At 34.6% G+C, this 13,010-nt stretch overlaps 1 protein-coding gene and 1 long non-coding RNA gene across 20 annotated transcripts in view; one reads left to right on the top strand and one right to left on the bottom strand.

Moving 5' to 3' along the window:
* The window catches only part of LOC127865617 (uncharacterized), a 71,760-nt gene that overhangs the window by 43,719 nt on the left and 15,031 nt on the right, over positions 1 to 13,010 (bottom strand). The gene's annotated exons all lie outside the window — the stretch shown is intronic.
* Positions 5,304 to 12,645, top strand: LOC127865627 (uncharacterized). The gene is made up of 3 exons (XR_008042708.1): positions 5,304 to 5,432; positions 5,608 to 5,904; positions 11,539 to 12,645. It is a non-coding gene; the product is annotated as an uncharacterized LOC127865627 (long non-coding RNA).

Raw genomic sequence — 13,010 nt, 5'->3', positions numbered from 1 at the left:
ATGCCGCTCACTTTCCAGCCATATTAGCAACAAGAAATATCTTTAAAAAAGATAAACGGCGTTGATAGTTCAATGAATGAGATCAATGATAGCGAATGTCTTTTTCTGTGCAGTTCTTAGCTGCATCACACGCAGTAAGGGATGTTACGCGGAGTTTTCGCGGCTTATTTTACATTATTACATATTGCTGGTCATAAACCTTTAGATACAAAACAGAAAACCAAAAGAAGAATGAAAGTTAAACTAAAACATATGAGTCAGCCGGCCACACGCGAAGTATCCGTATTTATAGGCGCGTTCTTCGAACAAACCTGTTTTAGTGGTGTGTCGGACATTGCTATATGATTTGACTATTAACAGTTTCGAGAATCATCGCGCTCATGCTTAATACAATAGTCAATATGGAGGAATAATTATTGTTAAATTAATCTAAAATAATATTTTCATTGTATTGTTGAAAACACATTAATAATCTATTATTGACATATCTTAATTATATTGCTGAATATCGTCATTTAACATATTTCTATTCTAAAGAAAATTCCAGGTCACCTAGTTCACGGATAGAGTCTTTATTATATAACGATTATTTTACTGGCTGCGAACTCCGGTGATGAACTGTATATAAACTTTCACACACTGGCCGCGAATTGACCCAAAACCTCGCGGGTTGAAATGCAATGCATTAAAGTGAGGCCTCGCTTACACTGCTCTTTATACTTTTACATGTTAACATGTTGACTTGAATATGGAAGTAAGTACTAAATATGAGAACATAGCCTTTAGTATAAACGCTTTTGCGCTGGTAATTCTCTAAAAATAAAAGGTGCACGCACAAACTGTATTTATGTCGAGAATTGATTGTAAAACTGTTCTATCTATTGAGCCTTTTCATTAGAGATAAAATTGTTTCATGCAGTATCACAGTGTTACAAAGACGCGGATATGTTTCCAATGTTTTGGTGTTATACTCAAATCAGCCAATGAAATAAATGAAGTGTATTCCGCGGGAAATTTTATTTGAATATTATTGGACACTTACAAAGGTCAGGTCAGGTCAAAAGCTGGCTTAATACAGCACGCCGAAAAAAGTTATTAGCGTTTATTTCGTGTTGTTATTCGCTCTTTTTCTCGACTTTACTCGCTGCAAGATTTCTTAGCGGGATGACCTAATTAAAGCGCCACTTAGAAAATTTGCGGGGAGTAAAGTGGAGATATAAAGCGAATTTTAATACGAAATAAACGCTAATCAAATGTTTAGTGATATAGCTGGAAAGTGAGCGTAATCTAAAAAATAAACAAAAGTATAACACGGCGAAAACTAACTGTCTCGGCATGGACGTCGCCATCTTGATTATCACGTGATTATTTCCTCTGTAGATGCTTGTAACTAAATGAAGATTTCATATTTATTAATGACAATTGTTATTGCTTATTGACAACACCACTTTGACCTATTACAATTTATATGAATTATGTTACATTAAAATTGTATGTATGTTTCTTGCATTTGGTGTAAAAACAATTCATTGTTCATTAAGGCTAATGTTCAGTTCCTTTAGTAATACCATTTGTTTTTGGTGTAATGTAATTTGTGTTCAGCTTTGCAATATTGAAATGTGAATTTATACTTTTGCTATTTAATTCTGTGCTTGCCTGCGAGCTTTTTACTTTGTTGCTGCTTCGATGATCTTTTTATGCATGTACATCGTTATTTTATTACATGGAACCAATAATAAAGACGTTCTAGCGTAAATTACTGTACAGGGAGACAACTCTTGCAGGTGTACCATAATTTCCGGCGTGTAGACTACTTTTGTCGAAACAATGATATTGGCACCCGAGCTGGTTTTGCTGATAGAACATACCGCAAAGAGATGTGTTAATTCAGAAAAGTTTATTCTAAAGAATACGATTTATTTGCAGATTGCAAGACATACGGACACTTGGGCGTATGGCCAAGTAGTTAGTGCTCGATACTCACGTGTGCGATTGTGTGCATACGCGTGTATGTGTGTTTTTATATAACCGTGCGCGAGTTAGCGATGGGTGTGTTTTGTGCGTTCATGTGTGTTTCCATGCTTATTAAAATCATGCGAGAAAATATTGCGAAGCCCAATGTTTACTTTTCGAGATCATAAGGGAAGCGGAGGAAAACCCATTGAATGATCGTATGTGTTAATATTTATAACTTTAGTCCAGTCAGTCTAACATTTGGGGTAGAACTAATTGCAACAGAATTTTTCTTTGCATAGAGTTAAAGACATCACTGAAATGTATTTCCACAAAAAAGTCCCACAAATTTTGTGAAGCATTAACTCTGATATTTTTGTTTAAAAATCGGTTAAAAGAAATACTTTTTGTATGGACACATTAGACTTCCGTACACACAGTTTTACCCAAACGCGCAGAATAATGACGTCACTGGAATGTAAACGTCATAGTTAAATAATGGCTGCGCCTTTGAAAACCGCAGCCAATTGTATAAACCTTGGTTAAAAATTACCATAGTAAATAAGTAACCAAGGTTAAAATCGTAGTTAAGATACCATGGTTAATTTTAACTTGTATAAAGCTTTTAACCACATGGTAAGCTGACCATGGTAAATACTTATTTTTAACCTAAGTTATTTTTCCCATAATTTCGATTTTGTATTTCCGTAAACTTTACCAAACGATATCTAGGCAAAACAATAATAATGGCGGATATCGTTTGCGATAGAAAAAAATCAATAATGATGAGTCCGATGGAGATCGATGTCATTCGAGAGTTCATGTTCGACACTATCAATCAAATGCAAGAATCCCACAGCAACATTCCAAGTAACAAATGAATTGCCTGTACCAGAAATAAATGAAATCCAATTAATTAAAAATATGTGCGTAAGTCTAAGGCTTGCGTAAGTAGTTTAGTAAAACGGTACCCTTATACACAAATAAAATAAATACGTCTAAGAAACAGTTGTTTATTGTTGATTTAATGTGAACTCGCTTTACCTGGCTGCATACAGGGAGTCATCAAAAAAGGACGACACGGATACCCGCTGTCACCCAGTAAATATCCACGCTCAGGATCTGGGAACAATATATTAAAGCAAGTCATTTCAGCGATTTGAATTTACTTAAAAATAAATATAATCTTACTACATGTATTTAAAACTGGACATTCAAAGGATTTAAGAAAATAAACTATTTCAATGTTAACAATAAAATATGTGTCATCATTTTATTTTCGACATTTTTGCAATGTATAAAGGGTTGATTATCTGTAAGTGGTACACCAAATGGAAAACTTCAAGTTGACAAATAATTGACAGAAAGGAAATTGGCAATTAAGTAATACCTTGATGGTGACTGGCCAAATGCTGTCCAATGTTAGACATCCGAAGAATGTGCGAGTCGTGACAGCATCCAGGCCAACATGCGTTTATGCTAGTGAACATCCCTGTATAGTAATAAAAGTATTAAATCTGGGTAAAACCGCTATTAAAATGATATAGGTTGATCGTGATCGTTTATTGCTCTCGTAATGAAACATCTTCATTAATTTATTATAAACCATGTACATTTAGTATATTAGAATATTAAAGTGAATATGATTTTAATTGATAGACGTTGAATTCAGAAAATGATTTGAGAAACCTTCAAACTATTCAAGTAAACATAGCCTGTATAAGTTGAAACAAAATAAATCCATATACTGTCCTTTAAAATCTAAATAATGACACACAACAAAAACAAAAATCCCTGTAAGGCACCTCAATTAATTCTACAATCGTGTCATGATGACGCGTGTCACGATGACGTATACTTGTACGCGTGTATGAGATTTTACTCAGAATTAAATGAAATGTACACGGAATAGGACCTACAGTGATTTATCAGGGACATTAATGTTGAAGAGGATCTTTTGTGTTTGAGATATAATTGATTTGATACTTAAAGATTTAAATCAGATTTTGAAGTACGGCAATATTTATGGCACTGTTCAAAGGATCAGTGAATCATCTATATTGCTGTATTTACAGCGGCTCGTGAACACATTTGTTCCTAATCATGCATGGATTTACAGAGTGAAATTGGAGCAACCAGTTTAAAAATAAATCACTGTTATTTTAATTTGTCAAATGAATAAGCATACCGCTGCATAAACAGACATAAATTCATCTCACCTTTATGGTCGCACGTTGCCTGCACATTGAGGGAGTGGAAACCTTTGCTATTTACATAGGACGGTTCGTCCTCACCTCCGGGAGAAATGATTCGTACATGGGTGCCATCAACACAACCGATGACTCCCGGGAATCCCCTTATTGCGAAAAAAACAGCCATAACGCGGCGTCGGTCAGCGTCCGTCAAGGAAAACTTGACCACAGTGTCTTTCAGTGCAAATAAACAGTCAGTCACGTTCGTAACCACCCGGGACACAGTAGCAATGTCTACGCCGAAGGTATCACCAATAATTTGAAGAAATGCCCCAGACGCAAGAAACCTCAATGTCAGAAGGAGTTGTTGCCGTACGGTCAGCGCCTTGTTCCGTCGTGTCGGTCTTTGAAGCGACGGCTCCAACAGTCGTACAAGTCTGTCAATGTTGTCAGAAGAAAACCTGTACCTCCGGCGCAGCTCATCGTCCGTCAAGTCCGTCTCCTGTCGGTCAATTCGCCTGAATTGTCGAGGTCTGCGTCGTCTGACCAAGTGAATGTCGGCCATCTTTGTTGTGGTTAAACCCTCTTACCATGGTAATGAAGGTGGGTAAAACTTAACCATGGTAAGTGCGTGGTTAAAATTTGTTAAATCGTTTATACAATAGGATTAACTTAACTACGGTTCATTTTAACCATAGTAAAAGTATTTACTACAGTATGGTTAAATCGTTTATACAATTGGCTGCCGCTGTTTTATCTAGCACATTTGCCATTTTTCTTTTATTTCATTAAATAACTTGTCGGAAACACCTCAAAGGTAGGTAAATCATTATATTTTAAAAAGTGTTTGATAAATAAAAAGTAAAGGTACTTTCAGAAATGTATTGTTGATATTTAAAAAAAATCGTTACCTTCATACAAGAATTGATAGATTTTCATTTATCTGTGGTTTATATGGTAAAATGATGTTACATGATTAAAAAAGGTTTTACAAACAGTTGCAGTTTAGTTAACACATTGAATGACTGAAATGATTTGCTTTAAAAAGAATTTTTTCGCTAACAAAGTAACCGCTCGTGCACGTTTTTTTTTCTACGGAAGGCCATTCGGGTCTAATGTCAGCATAAGCATCTGTTTTGAATTTAACAAAAATGACTCTTATAACCAATTTAATCGCTTCTTTTTTTGCAGATGGACTGTGCATCATAGATTGGCAGATTATTGTCTAGCTAGCCCATACTGTTCCAATATGTGAAGAAGGAAACATTTAATCCATTTGACACAAAGGTATTCCAATACATTTAAATTGTTGTTGTTTTGTTTGTAAGATTCTTATTTTATGTTCCACATGTAATGACATTAAAATCCAGTTTAATTTACTAATGCGTTTAGTTTGGCTATAAACACTTAAACAAATATTTTATAAACATACATTTATAGTAAAGTTATTATTTTGTTATAGGTGGTCAAACTTTTGTGCGGGGGCTAACATATCGGTGTCCAGGATCGTGTAACGACGATGACAGGTACATTTGCAGAAATATTCAAAGATATTATTTTTAACAACAGTTACATAATACACGAAACATATAAACATAAAATTAGTAAACAAATTTAATAATGTACTCATTCGCTACTAACTTAATAATTGGAATTCAAGTACGAAATGAAAATATTTCATTTAAATGTTTCAGTGTGATGGATACATTCGTGCTGTTGAAACCACCGCCTCTTTGAATACTACGAAGGTTCTTCTGAGGTAAACTTCTTTATTCAAACCTCAGAACTATGGTATTAAATATATATTTTTTCGATCATAAGAAGCTTTTTTTCTTCGTTTTACTGCTAATAAAAAACGATCTTATAATAAAAAAGAAGTATTTTTCATAATGGCGTTTAAAATTATGCTTTTCAAATTACTAGACTTGCGACACCTTAAGGGTTTCGCGGGATGGAATGAGTGGAGAGATGAAATCAAATTGAAAATCGATTATTTCAAAAAAAAAATGGTACGAAAAAATATGCGGGTAGGAAAAAAAAACAAATTTGGGTACGAAAACAAATTTGAGTACGATAAAATGGGTACAAACAAAATAAGGGAACGAAAAAACTATTTTGGTACGAAAAAAATGGGTACAAATAAAAAATAAGGTACGAAAAAATTTGTGTACGAAAAAAAAATGAGTACGAACAAATGGGTACGAAGAAATTTGGGAATGAACAAATTTGTGTACGAAAAAATTGGGTACAAAAAAATGTGGGTACGAAAAAAAAATTGGTTATGAAAAAAAATTAGGGTACGAAAAACTATTTGGGTACGAAAAAAAGGTTCAAATAAAAATTTGGGTACAAAAAAAATTGGGAACAAAACGAATTTGGGTACGAAAAAAATTTGAGTACGAACAAATGGGTTCAAAGAAATTTGGGTTCGAACAAATTTGTGTAAAAAAAAAATTGGGTACGAAAAAAAATTTGGTTATGAAAACCTATAGGGAACGAAAAAATTAGGGTACAAAAAACTATTTGGGTACGAAAAAAAAGGGTACATATATAAATTTGGGTACAAAAAAAATTGGGTACGAAACAAATTTGTGCACCGACGGACAGACGAAGCGGCGACTATATGCTCCCCCTAAAAAATTTGGGGGGGAGCATAATAAACAAGTTATGGCAATTTAAAGGTGGTACGCAAACTTAATAATAGATTTATCAATTATATGCTTATTGTAAGTGAAAACAAGGGACAAAATTGTCACAAAACCAGGTTTTCATTGTGAAAAAAAAATCTGATAAAGGGAGAAAACTCAAACTGAACTTTTGAAATGACCAAAAAAAATTAACCCCCTTTGAAAGTTTTTTTTCTTTTTAAATCTATTTTTAGTCGTGGCGGCCTTGACATTGGAGATATTGACGTGATTCTTTCGTGGGACACACCGTCCCATGATGGTGAACAAATGTGCCAAATGATTTTAAAATCTCACAATGAATGACATAGTTATGGCCAGGACAAGCTCATTTATGGCCATTTTTGAACTTTGAACTCAAAGTGTGACCTTGACCTTGGAGATATCGACGTAATTATTTCGCGCGACACACCCTCCAATGATGGTGAACAAATGTGCCAAATGATTTTAAAATCTGACGATGAACGACATAGTTATGGCTCGGACAAGCTCATTTATGGCCATTTTTGACCTTTGAACTCAAAGTGTGACCTTGACCTTGGAGATATCGACGTAATTATTTCGCGCGACACACCGTCCAATGATGGTGAACAAATGTGCCAAATGATTTTAAAATCTGACAATGAACGACATAGTTATGGCCCGGACATGCTTATTCCGCCAGCCCGCCAGCCAGCCCGCCCGCATTCGCCAATCTAATAACCAGTTTTTTCCTTCGGAAAACCTGGTTAAAAAGGCCATAATTGTTACAAAATGCTTGATACAGTTATCTGCTCTTGTTTATACATTGGGGTCATGTTGGTTAATAAGCAAAATACATGGTGTATGAACGCAATATGTCAAGGGACATAAAAAATATTTGAGGTCATATGCAAACTTTAACATAGATTTATCAATAATATGCATATTATTCTAAGTGAAAAAGGGCCTAATTCTGTTAAAATGCTTGATACAGTAAATGAGTTGTCTGCTCTTGTTTATAGATTGGGTTTATGTCGGTAATGAAGTATGCAAAATATAAAAGCAATATGTCAATGGACATAGGAAATATATTTGAGGTGGTACGCAAACATTCCAATGCGCAAGCCGACGCCGGGTTGAGTAGGATAGCTCGACTATATATATTTCATATATAACAGTCAAGCTAAAATGTAAATATACCATAAACAACAGGCTAACCTCAATCACAACTTTAATGCAATGCTTATAACAATAGAGATACAATGATATGCCAGGGATTGAAACTAACTGTTTACTATTGTGGGCAACCATCTTTAGTATTTTGGTTGCCCAGATAAAGAATAACGAGCCCAGAAATATGAACATGTGAATATTATACATTCTTTTAATAAAATAATAGATAATTAAAAACATTTGCTGACAACACATGTTCAATGCATGATGTTTTATTATGAGCCTGAATTGAATCATGTCCTATTCCTAAATAATGAATGTTATTTAACTAGTATTGATCCATGGTGATCAATTGTTTTTCAATTTTTATTGCAGTGAATTGTTTTAAGCTTTAAAAAAAAGAAGTTTACCAACTTTTGAAATTGAGTTGCCCAGGCCAAAATCTACTTGCCCCGGGTTCACGGTAAACCAATTATTTCCATCCCTGTATGCTCTTCATTTTCTGTTCTTCCATCGCATTCTCAAAATTAAACTTAAAGCCGATATTTTTTAATAACATTAGTATGAATTACTAACCATTATCACCCAAAAAACAATTTTACAAAGCTGTAATCCCGTCGTAGAGATTTAGTTTACTATTATCAGTGTTCTCTTTAAATACCGGCTGCTAGCGATCTTGCCGGTTACATTAACTCTTGATGCCGGCTACTTTTCCCAAATATATCAAGTAAATGTCACAAATGCTTTGGTTTTACTGCATAGTTGCCGGCCATATAACTGGCTACTCAAATTTTTCTGGAAAACACTGAACTATGCATGACAAACACAAAAAAATTAAATACATCTTAGATTCATTGTAAAAAATAAATTGACACTTCCAGCTTGTCGTCACTAAAATCCAAAGATTCAAATAATTTTCCACGAGATATGTCAACAATTGCGTAATCAAATGAATGAAAAATAAAAGTGAAGAAAGCCGGATTTTACATAAATTTCAGGTTGAAACACAACAAGGTAAAGGTAGTCGGTGAGATATAATAATAATACAGTTAGTAAGGCTCGTACCCTGGGAACGGTAAATATACTAAAACATACCCGGGAATTTAAACACTAAATCGGTTGTTGTCGGCTATTTTGTAAAAATTAATTATGTTTACATTTATGTCAATTTTCTGTTAAATGGCATTTATACAATGTATTATCAAAACTCATTTTTACAATCATTAATGTGATTCAATTTAAAATCTTAAATTGTTTAAAGTCGCATCATTGTATGACGTTGTCAAGTATATTTTCCGCGATGTCGCACGTTCACTTTTTACCATCATAGATTTTGTTAAAGAAACATTTTTTGGTTTGCGAGGTCCGTTAAATGGGGAACACCATATTTGGTATTTATATTATGTTTTAACAAATAATTCATGCTGTGTAATAAATATTGTATAAGATATTTCGATATTTATTGAAAATGTTTCAAATTGTTATTTATGAAACCTTTTATTCTAATGAGTGTATGCTATCATATTATACTTCGAATAGCAGATCTGTTGTACTATAATCGTATTATTCATTCTTTATTGTTAATTTCATTTATTGTAGAGAATCGTCAATGTTACATCTAGTCGCCAATCCTTGTCGTTAGTGTTAGTTTTCAATGCTTGTTATCATTGCCGTCAATGTTAGTCGTCAATCCTTATCGTCATTATACATGAAGGAAATAAAAGCAGAAACAGAGACGTATTCTTGATTACTTGATTATTCCTACGGCGTCCTCTCAACACTCATACTAAAAAGCATGTTGATGCAGATTTTTTTTAAAGAGAAGTTTCTTTAAGGTAAACAATATTGTTTTACTTTAATCGCTAGCATGTTTAACGACATCGGATTTTTGGCAGATATACAACTCGGATACAATCTAATATTTGCGGGTATGTTTAAGTTTCTTTACCGTACCCGGGCTACATGTAAGTAAAGTTAAGAGTACCCGGGGTACATGTACCGGTAAGTAGTACCCGAGCCGAGAATGTCAATTGAAGGTGTTAGAGATGCATTGAACCATAAGATTAAAAAGGGTAATTAACCACGGGCTTATTAAAATTAAAACGATGACATTACATTGTACCAGCTGTTTATTGTTGTATACTGTAAGCTTGAAATATTTTAAATAATGTAAACAACTTACCTTGTATAAAGTTGGCACATTGTTGTCAGGTGTAGAAACTATTATACTTATTTCTGTTAAGTTGCACTGGCTGAACCAAAAGAATTATGTAGTCGTTTCTAAATAATCACGAAACAATCTACTAATGCATATATGCTTGCCAGTTGCTGAGTTTGTGCATTTCCATTCATTATACTATCGGCCTTGGCAAACAGCGTAGACTCAGATTAGACGCCGCATGATGTCTGCTATTTGGTACGCAGAAGATTTGCATATCCACGGGTGTTTTATGTCAAATGTTATGGTTTTTCAATAGATCGTATACTTATCTACAAAACAGCGAATTAGCGTTCACTTGACATCATTTTTAATTATGTTATTTTGTGAATACTTTCTCGCGGTCTTTTCGCCTTTGGTCGACGCCGTCTGCTATTTCAAACGATGAAGATTTCCATATCCACTGGCGTTTTTTTATGTCAAATGTTAGTGTTTTCCAATGGATCGTATACTTATCTACAAAACAGATAAGTAGCGTTCACTTTACATCGTTTGAGATGATGTTTTTTGTAAATACTTTCTAAGCGTTCATTCTGACGAAGTCGACCATTTTGACGGGTGTGAAGAAATACCGAATTTCCCGTAATTACCAAAATCCCCAGAAATCCACGAGATCCCACGAAATCCCCATTAATATTGATTGTGTATTGAAAAACTGCGTATTTTAATATAGATCGTTGCGAAATACACTGAAATCACTAATGAAACATTGTTTTATCAAAGTTTGATTTCGGGGATTTCGGTAGGACTTCGGTATATCCATATACCGCATTTTGTAAATCCGGTTATGTAAAACTTGCGAAACTTTTTCGTGATTTAATCAAAAACTATATTTTTCCCAGGTATAACGCCTACGCCAACAGGTAGATCGCATTCTTGTCCATATACATGTCAAATTTCAGCAAACGTGCTAGGCCAGTTTTCAAGAAACCCAAATCGCGACGATTCTCGCCAGCTTAACGAAAGTTAGCCCCCTTTATCATTCGTTCGATTGAACGTCATCAATGATGACGTCCAATACATCACTCATTCCATAAATATCTTTCTTTATAAAAATGTAACATTGCTATTTCCACGTCCCCGTTATAAAACATGCTCCCAGATGCCGATATCATCCTTGTCCGATAACAATTTGTTATCATAAGAAAGGAAAGTAACCATGTATTCTCTATGTATTATAACAGTGGTAATATGGTTCCTTTAAACATTAACAATTATATTATCATCAGCGTTTTCGTTTAAGCCTTCGGATGCTTAAATGTAATCAAAGTAGTGGAGGACAATAGTTTCATACACAATGGCAATAAAATGCTTACTTAAATTAGAATAAATAGAATACTTCTTTTTAATCTTGCAGATCATGGATATATGCAGAATTTGTCATGAATGCATTGATGACAGTACCCCAACATCCCGTCTCGGTCCAAATGGATGTCAAACGCTATCGGACATAAGCAGTAAAAGAGGACTTCAGTTGAATGCTGCACCGGGGGACATCGTCCATGTTCAGTGTAGTAAAGATTTTACACGGCCTGTCAAGGAGCATGATATATATGTCACTAACAATGGGTCACGTGTGTTACGCTCTGAAACTCAGGTTGATTTTGTGCAAATCACGCAAAATTTTCTTTACAAACAAACAAGAAATATAGTGATACATATCCTGTTAGAAGTTTACACTTTCAGGAATCTATTGTAGGTGTTTGCAATAAAAGGAAAGATGAGTGGTCAACAGCAATTTTGGCTCGTCTGTCCCACGTCATTGACCTTCCTGCAGCAGAAGCCATATACCACCAGTCGTGTATTGTGAACTTCAGGACTGGAAAAGGTATTCCAAAAATACCGTAACGATGACAGTGAATCTACATGAAGTGCAAAACGACAGAGAACTCCTGGAAGACCAGTAAACACAGGCCATGTTGGTGCTTTTGAACATGTGATTAAGATGATAGAATCGGGCCAAAATATGTCGATTGTTGATCTTGTAAACAAAATGTCAGTCATTTGTGGGGAAGAAAATGCATATTCTGCAAAATATATGGAAAAAAAATACTGAACATTTTGGTGAGAGTGTTGTTATAAGCAATTTAGATGGGAAAAGCGATATTGTGACATTGAGACAAACCATTTCAAACATTATTCATGAAATCTACAATGAAGATGCTTCAAATATGTCAGAAGAAGAAAAGAAATATAATTGAGTCAGCTGCTAAAATAATCAAATATGACATAATTAACATCAATTAGACAAAAGACTGTTACCCATCTTGTCAAGATATTGCTTCATTACAGAAGAACTTGGATTATGTACCACAAAGTTTACAATCTTTATTGAAAATAGTAATTGGTCCAGGTGAAAACAACCTAACAAAAATGTAAGCCATAGGTCAAAGTATTATGCAAGTAAGTTGCCCTAGAAGCATTCTAGCGCCTTTTAAGATTGGGCTTGGGTTGCAGCTGCATCATCACTTTGCCTCAAGACTTTTGTTATTGATGGCGGATCGCGCCTGCACAAACTGATATGGAACGAAGGAAGCATGTTTGGTGAGATTTGCCAGTTCATTAGAAGAAACTCTCAAGGGGATTCATGTGTTGTCTTCGATGGCTATCCAGAGAGTCCAACAACCAAGGATACAGCACACATAAGGCGAACTAAAGGCATATGTGTCCAAGCGGTGATATTTTCACTTGACACTCCGTGCAAAATAATGAAAGATGTTTTCCTGACAAATCTTCAAAACAAACAGAAATTCATCTACTTACTTGGTAAATACTTGAGCAATCGCGATGCTGAAGTCCATCATGCCAATGACGATGCAGACACTAAAA

The sequence above is a fragment of the Dreissena polymorpha genome, chromosome 2, assembly GCF_020536995.1.
Source record: "Dreissena polymorpha isolate Duluth1 chromosome 2, UMN_Dpol_1.0, whole genome shotgun sequence".
Classification (NCBI taxonomy): domain Eukaryota; kingdom Metazoa; phylum Mollusca; class Bivalvia; order Myida; family Dreissenidae; genus Dreissena; species Dreissena polymorpha.
Note: the sequence above shows the minus strand (reverse complement) of the source record. Positions and strands in the feature narration are given on the sequence as shown.